Source organism: Oryza sativa, chromosome 6, assembly GCF_034140825.1.
Source record: "Oryza sativa Japonica Group chromosome 6, ASM3414082v1".
NCBI lineage: Eukaryota > Viridiplantae > Streptophyta > Magnoliopsida > Poales > Poaceae > Oryza > Oryza sativa.
In genome coordinates, this window is record NC_089040.1 from 8,775,406 (window position 1) to 8,788,992 (window position 13,587).

The 13,587-nt window shown below is 46.3% G+C and overlaps 1 long non-coding RNA gene and 1 pseudogene across 1 annotated transcript; one reads left to right on the forward strand and one right to left on the reverse strand.

Moving 5' to 3' along the window:
• Positions 1-1,336: 1,336 nt before the first annotated feature.
• LOC136356859 (uncharacterized) lies at positions 1,337-8,631 on the reverse strand (annotated as a pseudogene).
• LOC136356860 (uncharacterized) lies at positions 2,524-6,279 on the forward strand. The gene is made up of 3 exons (XR_010741885.1): positions 2,524-3,380; positions 3,466-3,603; positions 4,188-6,279. It is a non-coding gene; the product is annotated as an uncharacterized lncRNA (long non-coding RNA).
• Positions 8,632-13,587: the final 4,956 nt, after the last annotated feature.

Consider the following 13,587-nt stretch of genomic DNA (forward strand, 5'->3'; position numbering starts at 1 on the left):
GCGAAATTTAAAGCTGCAGCTTCCAGAGCGGTGCGCGTGTGCCGGCTTACTTGTCATGTCTGTCACTTTACTTAGTCACACGGTGTCACTATCTAATTAATACTCCTTTTATTTAAAATACTATAATATAGTAGGGGTTGGATATACTCCCTCCGTTTCATTTTAAGTGGAACCATGAGTTTACGTGCTTAACTTGGATCGTCCGTATTATTTAAAAACTTTTTATAATTAGTATTTTTGTTGTTACGAGATGATAAAATATGAATAGTACTTTATGCGTGACCTATGTTTTTAATTTTTTTAAATAAAATTTTAAATAAGATGGACAATCAAAGTTGAGCACGAAAAAACATAACTGTATTTAAAATGGGACGGAGGGAGTATTATACTAGTACGAATCTGAATTAAGTATTAAAATATATCATATTTTGTATTAGATTGTCATGTTAAGGAGTAATGGAGCGGTGGTTATAACAGGAAGATTTTTTCCATTTAATTATTAGCGTGTTGGCTGATAAGCTTGATGAGTCCGCTACCTGGCCTGCTAGCAGAATTCGTTGCGCACTGTACTGCGTTATTGTACGTATACGCTTGTGGTCGATGATTAGCTGGCAAATAACACTAGTGGAGAAACCCTTTGTACCTTTGTAGTCCTGGTTTGTAACCCCCATTTAGTCCCGGTTTTTAAACCGGGAGTACCAATCCGGGACTAAAGAACGTTATCTTTAGTCCCGGGTGGAATAACCGGGACTAAAGATCGATTTTTAGTCCCGGTTGGTAACACCAACCGGGACTAAAGATGGCTCAGCCATGTGGCCGACTGAGCCATCTTTAGTCCCGGTTGGTGTTACTGACCGGGACTAAAGATCGAGCTGACTTTTTTTTTTTGCATGGCCCTGTTGCTGCATGGTTTTTATATATATATATAAACCATGCATATATATGTTTCAATACATATATATATATGTATATATATATATAGACGTATGTATATATATACACGTATGTATATATATATATATACGTATGTATATATATATATATATATATACGTATATATATATATATACGTATATATATATATATACATACGTATATATATATATATACGCGTATATATATATATATATTATATGTATATATGGTTCAGTACATATGTACATGCATAATATATATGTATTTATACATATATATGTTATGCAAATGCATATGTGTGTATATATATATATATATATATATGACCAAAATATATTTACATTATAGAAAATGTGTACACATGCATATAGAAACATATGTAGTCATGTATTAATTACAATCCATTATATGTCTTAGCTAGCTACGATTTCGACGTAGCAGTAGTACTCGCTGCTAGCTCAGAAGCTAAGGACCGGTGAATTGTGTTTCCGTCATAGTAGAATTCACCCTTGGGATCAAGGATTTCTTCGTTGATGAATCCCATGAGTTGTTCTTGAACCGCCACGATAAATTCCTTGTGTGTGGTCAGGTTATCCCTCATGCGAATAAACTATATGAATGTATGAAATTGATTAGTAATTAAACAAGAAATCGTTACGTAATGAAATTTTGAATTTATTTGTACGTACATCAAGCTCTCTTGTGGTGATGATTTGGTCTGCAAGGCAGTGGCAATACTCGCACACGTAGTAGCCGCACAAGTTAGTTCTCTGCTTTTGCTTTGCGCACTACAAATAAATGACAAATTAACGGTGTGAGATCTAATTAATATACACTTGTATGTATTAATTTGAATCGGAGAAATATAAATGTAGAGCATGCGTACTCACAGGAAATTTGAACCTCCGCCTAAGTCTTTCTCTCCAATTGCCGTGGACCAAATGACGGAACCGATACCAAGCCCTACATGGAGTTTAAAGTTATGATTCGTAGTAGAAATAATTAACATAACAAGAATTTCTTAATTAACAGAGGAACTTATACCAGTACCTGTCTATAAGTTCGAAAACCTTGTCAAACGTAGACTCTTTTTTATCCATTGAGTCATATACGTTGACGGTGCAGGCCGACAGGTCGAAGAGTAAAAGCACCCAGTGAAATCTGCAATGTGCGTGGGATGCATTATGTAACACCCCGATTTTCGTTGGGGAATAAAAATCAATTAATAATGCATTTCCTAGAAATTAAATAAAAAGTTAATCAATTTAATCAAGTGAAATTATAGAGGAAATTAAAATTTCCTTTAAAAATCATTGGCCGGGAATATTTTGTAATATTCTTTGTGCCCTAATGTACTCTCCGGAATTTTCCGTGAATTTTCGGAGCTCGAGAAATAGTTTCAATAGCACCAAGATCATTGCATCAATTAAAATAAAGAGAAAACAAATAAAATCCTCCCTCCTCTCTTTGGGCCCCTTTCGGCCCAATTTCCTCCCCCTCCTTCCTCTCCCGCGGCCCGCGCGCCTCCTCCCTCTCTCGGGCCGGCTCCCTTCTCCCTTGGCCCGCTCGCAAAAGTCTGTTTTGCGTCCCTCCTTCTGTCCCTTCGCCGACAGGTGGGACCGGCGGTCCCACCCGTCAGCTCCTCCTCCTACCTCTCGCCGGCCAACGCCAACCGCCATTGCCGCCCACGTCGCCGCAAAATCCGGCGCCCTCCCGCACCCGAGCTCGCATCCAACCACATGGACACGACCCCCTCCACGTCCTCCACCTTTTCCCCCACTCACCCCGCAAGAAATGGCGCCGGTTTGACCTCCCCACGAGCTCCACTTCACCTCCCCACTTCGCCGGCCGATTCCGCCGCTCCCCGGCCCTCTCCTCGCCCCTTGAGCTATAAAATCAATCCCCGTGGCCTCCTCTTCCTTTTTCCCCGTTTTCCCGAGTCCCCCACGCCCTCTACCGAGCTCTCCACGCCGATCCCCATCGCCGCCGCTCGCCGGCGATCTCCAGCCGCGCGCCGCCGCTGCTCCCGCCGTCGCCGCGCCTCACCACGTGTGCCATCAGCTTCGCCATCCCGCGCCGCACGCCGGCCTCCACTCGGTTTCCTTCAACCGCCATCGGAACCACCTCCCCACCGTGTAACCTCTCTCCGCCGCTTGCCGCCGAACTCCGGCCGCCTCTCCTCGCCACGCTAGCCACCGCCAAGCCGCGCCACCGCCACAGTCGGCTTCGCCGCTCCAAGCCGAGCACCGGCCACCGCCTCGTTCCTCTAATCCACCACCGAGCCGCCCTCCCCACTACCAACCAGAGCCACCGTCGCCATTTCCGCCTCCGGCCGCGCCGCACCGCCTCTTCAGTCCGCCCCGTGTTGTGCCGTCGCCCTCCGCGGTACCGCAGCCATCATCCGTGGCTCAGCAATCCCTCCGTGTTCGCCGGTCGTCGCCGGACTCATCTCCCCGTGCCTCCCGGTGAGCTCCGTCGTCATTTCGGTCGGCGTTTCCCGCCGCACCGCAACTCCCTACCCTCTCCTAACCTCTTCATTTCCTTCCCTAGGTCCCTCCGACCATCGGCCGCCGGTTCCTGCTCACGGAACGCCGCCGAACCGCCATCGCCGTTGCCTCCCCGAGGAGCGCCGCCGCCTCTTCCCGCCGCCGGCGACCTCCCGCTCTGCCTCGTCGGCCCGCACGCTCGGTGAGCCCCTCCTCCCGCTCCCGTTCCCTTTCGCGTGCATCGCCACTGCCCGTGAGCGCCACCGTCTTCCGGCTGCTCGCCGCCGTTCGGCGCCGCCGGCTGCTGCCTCCGGAGGCTGCACGCTGCCCAGCACCACGGCTCGGCCGAGCCGATTTCATGCCGTGCCCGTGCCCCAGCCGCGCCGCCTCGTGGCCGTCCGATCGGTTTTGGGCCGATCCGGGCCGTCGGTTCCCGTGGACCGGCGGTGGATCGCCTCGGTGGTCCCGGTCCACGGTGGACCGGCGCCCTTGTGCCGCTGACCGGTGGGGCCCGCTTGCCGGCGCTGCCCCTCCCCTTTGATGACGTCAGCGAGGTCCATTTCCTTTGTAAAAATAAATAATAATTGCGCAATAATTCGTGAATAATTATAGAAATTCATTTAAATGGCTCAAAACCTTGTAAAATTCATATCTAATTCATTCGAACTCCGAATTGAGCCATTCAACTTGCAAAATTCATCTAAAATTGAGCTCTACATGTTTGTTTAGTTTTTATGTACTGTTTTCTTGGTTTTTATTAGAGTTTTTCCTCGTTTTGCATGCCAGCGTGTAGTTCCCGTCGTTTCGGAAGATCGCGTTCGCAAGGATAAGAGTTCAGAAGATCCAAGTGAAGAAGCAAGGCAAGTCACACATTCCCCTTGAGCATGTTGATCCCAATTTACAAATGTTTTACTGTTTGCAAATAAATATGCATGTTTTGCTAATTACATGGGGTCAGGGTTTTACCTATCTGCTCGCTTGTGCCATGTTTACTTGATATCTGTTCTTTGTCAACCTTGGGTAATAAATCGCCTAGCTTGTGTTACTTTGATGACCTAGCTAGAACTATATGCTTAGCCATGCTTAATTACCACTAGCTCAGTCGATGGGATAATTGCAGTATTAGACATTCTAGTATCTTGTTGAGCTGCGTGCTCGAGACATCTGGCCATGCTTCATGGACGTAATTATCCAACTAAAACGCGACTGAATGATGGGCTGTGGGTGCATGGTTTTGCTGGTCGCACCCATGGCAGTTAAGGACCGGTTCGCGGGATACCCTGGAAGAACTTATCGTACTTACCACAAGCCAGCGTGGGCAACGGCTAGGCTTGTAGTGTAGCTTTTCTCTAGCCGACGTACCCAGGCGAGGGTGGGCGTGATGGAGTTGGGTCGGCCGGGGTGTCCGGTTGATCGGCTTCCGGATTCACCGCGGCACGAAAGGGGGGCTGCCCGTTGCCTGCTGGGGACGGGGGCGAACCCTAAGGTGTAGTGCGATCGGTTAGAGAGGGTTATGCGAAGGGTCCTGTCACGGCCTCTTTCCGGTATGTCGTGGTGGCATGTCGGCGCACGGGAACGTGTCGTGGGGCTGTGTCTTGTGGGTACAGTTGTACACCTCTGATCAGAGTAAAACTATTCGAATAGCCGTGCCCGCGGTTATGGGCGGTCGACCAGATTCACCGTGATTAGTCTCACACTTAATAAATCGACCCAATACACTGTAGTTTAGGTGGGTTGGTTGGGCCTGTTCAACGTGGTGTAGCGTTGATCAGTGGAGATTTAATGTTACTTTAATTACTCAACAGTTTTACTGTTTTGCTCAATAAAATGTTTTACAACCGCCTTTATGCAAATAGCCACAAACCATCCTTGTATCCCCTTGCACGTCTGCATCGTTGGTGTGGCTTGCTGAGTACGGTGGTTGTACTCAGCCTTGCTATTATTCCCCCTTTTCAGAAGTGTAGTGCTTCTGAGCTGAAGACGAAGTTAGAGGACCAAGGCTCAGACCCCAGTTGAGTTTTGCCTGTGGAGTGGAGCTGAAGCCCCGCTAGGATCACCTTTTTCCGCTGCTGCTGCTTTTGTTTCTGTGTGAGGACTAAGTGCCTCTTCTGTAAGTATTTTACGCTTTATTTACGTTTGGAACTGTATATTACTTGTCGTTTTGTGTACCCTGGCTGGTCCTGGACAGGGATTTAATACGCAAAATAGTCTGGAAATTTGGGGTAAATTTCTGGGCGTGACACATTACATATGAAACACTTAGCAAGTTCGTACGGGAATGAAATTTGGTATGTAGGAAGACAGTAAAATTAAACTAACTCTGTGTTGTACGGCAACAGTATGAACGTCTTGTAATGCTGCGCCTTCAGGAGATGGACGAGATTGTCCTCTGTTTCTTGTGGATATTGGTTGAGCATTGCGACGTTTACTCTCCGAGGGTCGATGAATCCAGTATCGAAAACACTCCGACGTCGGGCCCTTTGAATCTCCATTCTACAACGATAAAAGGGAGTATTTTATTTTATATAGTTTACTTATATACAAGGACCTAATTAATTAAAGGAGACGTAGTAATTAAGAAATATAACTGAATGATATACTTACAAAATCCAGCAACTCATAATAGAGACGTCGAGGGCGTCCAGCTGGTATACTTCGTAGATTCCCTTGAAATTGATCCAGAGAATATCATCTCCTTGCAAGAAGTCTGGGTCCCTGATCCTCGCTCCGATCATCTATCTACCGGTGGCGCTCATCTCCATGTACAGCTGATGGAACTTGTACATTTGTGTGGGTAGGGACTGCACCAGCTCGGGCTTGACAAGCGGTTTCCCAAGCGGTTTCCCGAGTTTGTACATGTATTTCAATTCCGCCTTTTCTATTGGTTCAACTCCTAGCAATTGATCCGTAGTTAGACCGGTGTCAATAATAAATTCTTCTATCGTCATGTCTTCCCCGGTCACCAACGGCTCGATCTCCTGGTTTGGTTGCTCTCCAAGCTGAGGGACTGGTTTGGACTTTCCAGAAGATGCTTTCTTCAGCGTTCGCTCATAGTCCGATAGCTTGATGGCCTCCTTGACAGGTGCAGACATACCCCTGAAGAAGTTCCTGACACTGGGGTCTATAGGAATCTTCTTTTCTGGACTTCGAGGCTTGAATTGTCTCTTGACTTCTGATGCAACGTAAGCGTCAAGCTCCTCTTGCGTGCAATCGTACCCCGGGTCCTTGTTCTTGGCGGTGTCAACTTTCGCCTTCTTCGTTGCCCTTGTGTGGGCAGGCGGTGGAGCTGGGGGGGCCCTTGACTTTAAATGTGCCGGAAGAGGAGCTTGCGGAGGAGTAGGTGTAGGAGCCCGAGGAGGAGTCGGTGCAGGATCCTGAGGAGGAGTCGGTGCTGGAGCCTGAGGTGGAGACGGTGCTGGCGGAGCATGAGGAGGAGACGGTGCAGGATCCTGAGGAGATGGCAGAGCCAGAGGAGATGGTGCACGAGACGCCGCTTGTCGCCCAGGGAGGATGATGTACCGCCTGCGCCATAGAATAATGGCATGGCTTGTGTCTCGTAGATGTGTCTCACCGTCTCCTCCAGGGTAATCCAGCTCGAGGTCCTCGTACGCGCCTTCGACAAACTCAACTTCGACCTTCGAGTATCCTGCTGGAATCGGCCTGAAGTGGTAAGTACCTGAAGGGTCCGTTGGGATGGCCGTGCCCGACGCCACCTTCATGTTGTGAGAGATTATTTATTAGTAATCAACATATATAAGCAGCAACTAGTGGAATGGCTAAATCTAAAATATATAAACTACGAGCTTACCTTTATTGATAAGTTCTTGTAAGGAAAATGAAGCTCACATGGTGTCCGCTGAGTGATATCATCAACGGGACAGGTCGATTCGTCCTGTGTTTGCATGGCGTCCATGCTCTGTGATCCTACCTGCCCCGTTGAGGCGCAGCTACTACGGTTTCCTGACGGGCTCACCATTGCAGGAGGAATGGTCGGCTGGGGATCATGGGACCGATGTGCGGCCATGCGTTCATCAACCTTCCTTGCCACCTCCTCTTGCATTCTGAGTTCGTAGCTCGATACCCGGAACTCTAGATCTGCAATCTTCGCCTCGGTATCTCTCTTGCTCCTCATCCGACTCATGTACGTGTGGATGTCCTCCTTGAAACCAATCTTCCAAGGAATCACCCCTTTCCCTCGTGTTCGTCCTGGATGCTCTGGAGTCTGCAAGGCGAGTGTCAGCTCGTCCCTATCTCTGTCCGGTCGGAACGTGCCCTGAGAGGAGGCTTCCACTGTATCTGTTAGTCGTCGCGCAGCCTCTCGTATCTGATCGCCGAAGACCAGTGAGCCATCAGCTGGGTTGAGCGTTCCACCGTGAGCATAGTACCAGAACTTCGATCGTTCCAGCCAATTGGCGGTTGCCGGTTCGATACCCCTCTCAATCAAGCTAGCCTCCATCTCCTCCCACTTCGGCATCGCGACGCTATAGCCTCCTAACCCCAAGTGGTGATGGTACTTCTTCTTGACGGCATTTTCTTTGTTTCTTTCCATCATCGCCTGCCCTTGTTCACCTGTCTTATATGCAACGAACTCGTCCCAGTGATCCCTTAGCTTTGGAAATGTGTCGAAGTTCGGTGTCTTCCCCTTCAGGATATACTTCTGGTATAGATCTCTATTGAAACTCTGAAACTGTTCTGCCATTTTCTTCAGAGTCCACCTTTTCACTTTGTCCTCTGTACCCGCAGGAAGGGTGAATGTCTCGAGCATTGTGGTCCACAGCATCTCTTTCTCCGAATCTGGGACAAAGCTCTCATGATCTCCGTGTGCCCTTGTTCTTCGCCAATACACCGTACTGACAGGCACGTTATCCCGCACAACCCAACCGCTGTGACGTACATAGTTCTTGGCGGCTTCGGCCGGGGCACTAGGACGTCCATCTTCTTCCACTTCCGTTATGATGTGCCGACCCTCAAGCTTCTTCACTGCACCTCGTTGCCCGCGTGCCCTCTTCTGTCCAATGGAGGGTTGACTACCACTAGCCTCCTCCTCCTGGTTCCCCTCCACATCCCTTTCCACGTGCCCCTGCTGGTTCCCCTCCGCATCCCTCTCCATGTTCCCTTCCTCGTTCAAGTACTGGTTTGGATCCTCGTTCCCCTCTTCTTCATTCTAGTACTGGCTGCTTCCCTCCGCGATTGTATCGTACAATATCTGTTCCTCATCGCGGTCAGCCATCTGTTGATACAAGAAACATCTGCTAAGTCACGAGACATTTATGTTTTAACAATCTAAGTCATGTATGCTAAGTGTAAATGTCGTACATTAGAACCCTACACAACCTTACGTGCTAAGTCTAATTACAAATCGTGATATAAGCTAAGTCTAGGTGACGTATATTATACAACCATTGCTAGTAAATAATTATATACTAAGTCTGATTACAAATAAAATAATCTTATATTAAAACTCAAATAATATTACATGCTAAGACTAAAATAGTAATGTATATGCTAAGTGTTTCGTGCGTATATGCTAAGTCTAATTAAGACTACAATAGTCAATTGCTAGGAGTCGCACCAATTCCGTAGTCAATAATTACATACTAAGTCTAATTACAAATAAAGTAATCTTATATTAAAACTCAAATAATATTACATGCTAAGACTGAAAGAGTCATGTATGCTAAGTGTAACTATCGTATATGCTAAGTCTAATTAAGACTAAAATTGTCAATTGCTAGGAGTCGCACCAATTCCGTAGTCAATAATTATATAGTAAGTCTAATTACAAATAAAATAATCTTATATTAAAACTCAAATAATATTACATGCTAAGACTAAAATAGTCATGTATGCTAAGTGTTTCGTGCGTATATGCTAAGTCTAATTAAGACTACAATAGTCAATTGCTAGGAGTCGCACCAATTCCGTAGTCAATAATTACATACTAAGTCTAATTTGCAATAAAATAATCTTATATTAAAACTCAAATAATATTAGAACACTACACAATCTTATATGCTAAGTCTAATTACAAGTATAATATTCTTAATTGCATTACAAATATAACAATCATTTATATTATTACGTCACTTGCCTGCACGAATTCCTTCTAGAGCTAGCTCTTCCACTCCGTCTTGAGGGACGACTCCGACAACACGTCTTTTTTGCAAGATACAAAAAATATGTATTAGGATAAATGCGAAGTAACATATATATATTGCATTTCACGTTCACGTTCGTTCATGTTCGTTCGCTCGTTCACGTTCCCTAGCTCGTTCACGTTCGTTCGCTCGTTCTCATTCACGTTCGTTCTCGTTCACGTTCGTTGTCGTTCTCGTTCACGTTAATTCGTTCGATCGTTCTCGTTCTCGCTCTCGTTCGTTCGATCGTTCTCGTTCTCGTTCACGTTCTCGCGGCAACGTACGTTGACGTGTTCGTTCTCACTCTCGTTCGTTCGATCGTTCTCGTTCTCGTTCACGTTCTCGCGGCAACGTACATTGACGTGTTCGTTCTCGTTCACGTGTTCGTTAACAGCGGTGTGGCGGCATCGGGCCGGCGCTTGGCGCGGCGGCAGCGGAGTGGCGACGGCGGCGGCGGCGTGGCATTGCATGCGGCGGCGGCGTTGCGCGGCGGCGTGGCGTGGCGGCGGCGGCGTTGCGCGCGCGGCGGCGAAGGCGGCGGCGTGGCGTGCCGGCGGCAGCGTGGCGCGGCGTCGGCGTGGCGGCGGCGTCGTCGTGGCGCGGCGTCTCGTGGCGGCCGGCGCGACGGAGAGAGAGATCGAGATCGGAGATCGATGAAGGGAGAGGCGGCGGCGGCTCTCACCCCAGAGATGCGGCGGCGGCGGAGGAGGCGGAGGCGGCAGCGAGGACGACGAGCTCGAGATGACGGCGAGATATGGCGGCGTCGGCGCGGGGATTTGCCCTAGGCAGTGGCAGCGAAGGAGAGAGGCCGAGAGAGATCGATCGGCCGAAAACGTTAAGTGTTGGTGGAGAAGACGAGGGCGCACCGGGAAAATATATACCCCCGGATCTTTACTCCCAGTTGATGAGAACAACCGGGACTAAACATATCTTTAGTCCCGGTTGTTCTCATCAACCGGGAGTAAAGATCTTTTCCCGCTATTTCTAAATTCTTTTTAAACCCGGTTAGAGTTAAGAACCGGGACTAAAGATTATAGCACTGCATATTATTTTCGCTTATATATGTGTTTCTAAAATAGAAGTTAATGCATTAACATTATTTAAAGTACAAAGATTAATGACAATTACTTCGAAAAATTATTTTTGTCTGTAATAAATTAAGTGGATAAATCGTAATAAGCAAATATATGACTTAAAATTAATAAAAATTCCAATAATCATATATACTTAGCATATGAATGATATTATTAAATTGGTAAAAACTCTAATTAAGATATGTATGTACATACTGCATGATTTAAAATTAATAAAAATTGTAATCATCATATATACTTAGCGTAGGAATTATATTAAATTAAATGTTAAAAACTCTAATTAACATATGTAAATGCCACATGCATGATTTAAACCTTTTAAAAATTCGAATAGTCATATATAAGTTGCATATGAAAGATAGTAAATTAAATTGTGAAAAACTTTAATTAACATCTGTAAATGCCACATGAGTGGTTTAATACTTTTAAAAATTCTCTAGTCAATTATAATTAGCATATGAATGATAGTCAATTAAATGTAGCATATGAATGATAGTAAATTATGCCATACATCAATTGATTTATATGGATAATCAATACATCCAAAATAGCTTACATCGTGTACACAATAATTACGGCATTACATCGGCGGTGACGGTTGACCGCACGTACTTTCTCCTCACTATTGTTCCCTCCTTGTGATCGCTGCGTGAGTAAGGGGTGTCTTCATTTGATAGGAGCATGCTAGGGTCAATCGTCACCGTGAAAGGGGGTTGCCCATCCAACTGATCGTAATCCTCGTCAGTCTTGTCCTTAACTCCGACGATTTTTCTTTTGCCTGGGAGAACCACTTGACGCTTAGGCTCGTCAGGCCCTCTGCCCTTCTTTCCTTTGCTAGACATGTCCTTCACGAAAAAGACTTGCGTTACATCATTGGCAAGGACAAAAGGTTCGCCCGAGTATCCAACCTTGTTAAGGTCAACAGTTGTCATACCACTATCATCCATCATTACGCCTCCACCAGTCAACCTAACCAATTGGCACCGGACCAGAGGAACCTTGAGAGGACCATACTCAAGTTCCCATATATCCTCGATGGCACCGTAATACGTGGCAGTTGTTCCATCGTGTCCCATGGCATCGACACGAACAGCGCTGTTTTGGTTCGTGCTCTTCATGTCTTGGGCTCTCGTGTAGAATGTGTACCCATTGATCTCATATCCCTGAATGTCGCGATCGACCCAGACGGTCCCCTCGCCAGGAAGGCAAGTTGTTGGTTGATCGACTCATTACCCATGAGATGTTGTCGTAGCCACGTGGGGAAAGTATCAATGTGATGCTGTGTAATCCATGCATCGGACTTACCGATGTTCCTGGCGCGAACTAGAGCCAAGTGCTCCTCGATGTAAGAAGCTACCAATGAAGAGTGTTGCAGAATAGTGAAATGGGCTTTACGGAATAAATTGTTGTCTACCGTCATTATTGCTTTCCTTCCGAGAGTTCCCTTTCCCCGTAGTCTCCCTTCATGGCGTGATTCAGGTATCCCAATTGGGTGAAGGTCTTCGATAAATTCTACGTAAAATTCGATGACCTCCTCTGTTCCATAACCCTTGGCGATGCTTGCCTCTGGACGAGCACGGTTATGAACATACTTCTTCAGAACGCCCATGTACCTCTTGAAAGGAAACATGTTGTGTAGGTACACAGGCCCGAGAATACGGATCTCTTTCACAAGGTGACAAAGCAGATGCGTCATTATATTGAAAAATGAAGGTGGAAATATCAACTCAAAACTGACGAGACATTGCACCACTTCATTCTGAAGGGCTTCTAATCTATCCGGATCGATGACCTTCTGCGAAATTGCGTTCATGAATGCACATAGCTTTGTTATTGTTGCCCGGACATTGTCTGGAAGGATACCCCTTATTATAACTGGTAGCAGTTGTGTCATCAACACGTGACAGTCATGAGACTTTAGGTTTGTGAACTTCTTCTCCTTCGTGCTTATTATTCACTTGATATTCATGGAGTATCCAGACGGTACCTTTATGCTCTCCAAGCATTCAAACATACTTTCCTTCTCTGCCTTGCTAAGAGTGTAGCTGGCTGGACTCAAGTAATGGCTTCCTTTCTTCTTTGGTTCCGGGTGAAGGTCGCCGCGTTGTTCCATATGCTTCAGATCATTACGTGCTTCCAGTGTATCTTTCAACTTTCCGTATACACCTAGGAAGCCAAGAAGGTTTACGCAAAGGTTCTTAGTGAGGTGCATCACGTCTATTGGAAGATGATCCAATGGGAAGGAACTCATCAAGGTCGAAGGTGTAAAGGAATACGTTGAATGCTAAAAGATGACAACATGAAGAGAATAGTGGAAAGTAAACTGAACATAAAGAAAGTGAATCCGAGTTGTTTGTTCGTGAGAGCTATTTCCAGTTATGAACCAAGTGATATGTTCGAACATAATCTACAGATGTTAGATTAAAATCACATCTAACAACGAAGCTTCAGATTTGGCAGGATCACGATCAGACCATAACTAGTCCAACAGTAAAGCCATTTTGGAAGACGTCGAAGCATGTCATGTAGGATAAGTTGGTTCTGTTGAGAAACATAATTGAAAGGCAAAGTTACCGACCCTTGCATCGAATAGCAGAAGTATCTAGCACCCGGAGACCAAGAAAGCTAATATAAGGCAGTTAGTGGCAAGTTGTCAAATATGGTATCCTGGATAAGCGTGATATCATAATCTAAAGCATTTAGTGGTAAGCTGGAACGAAATGACAAGCATGATATTCTCATGATGACAAGCATGGTATCCTAGTAATGACAAGCTGATATCGACACATAACGTGAAGTGGGTAACTTGTATGAGGTTGGCGCCAAAGATATGAATTATAAGAAGTTCTGGAACTGAAACCCCATCCTCAACTACCGCAGCCTAGTCCGAGTCAGTTAAAGGTGCAACCAGGGACAAGTCGGGTGAAGAGAAGATTCCATCTGCAACAGGAGATC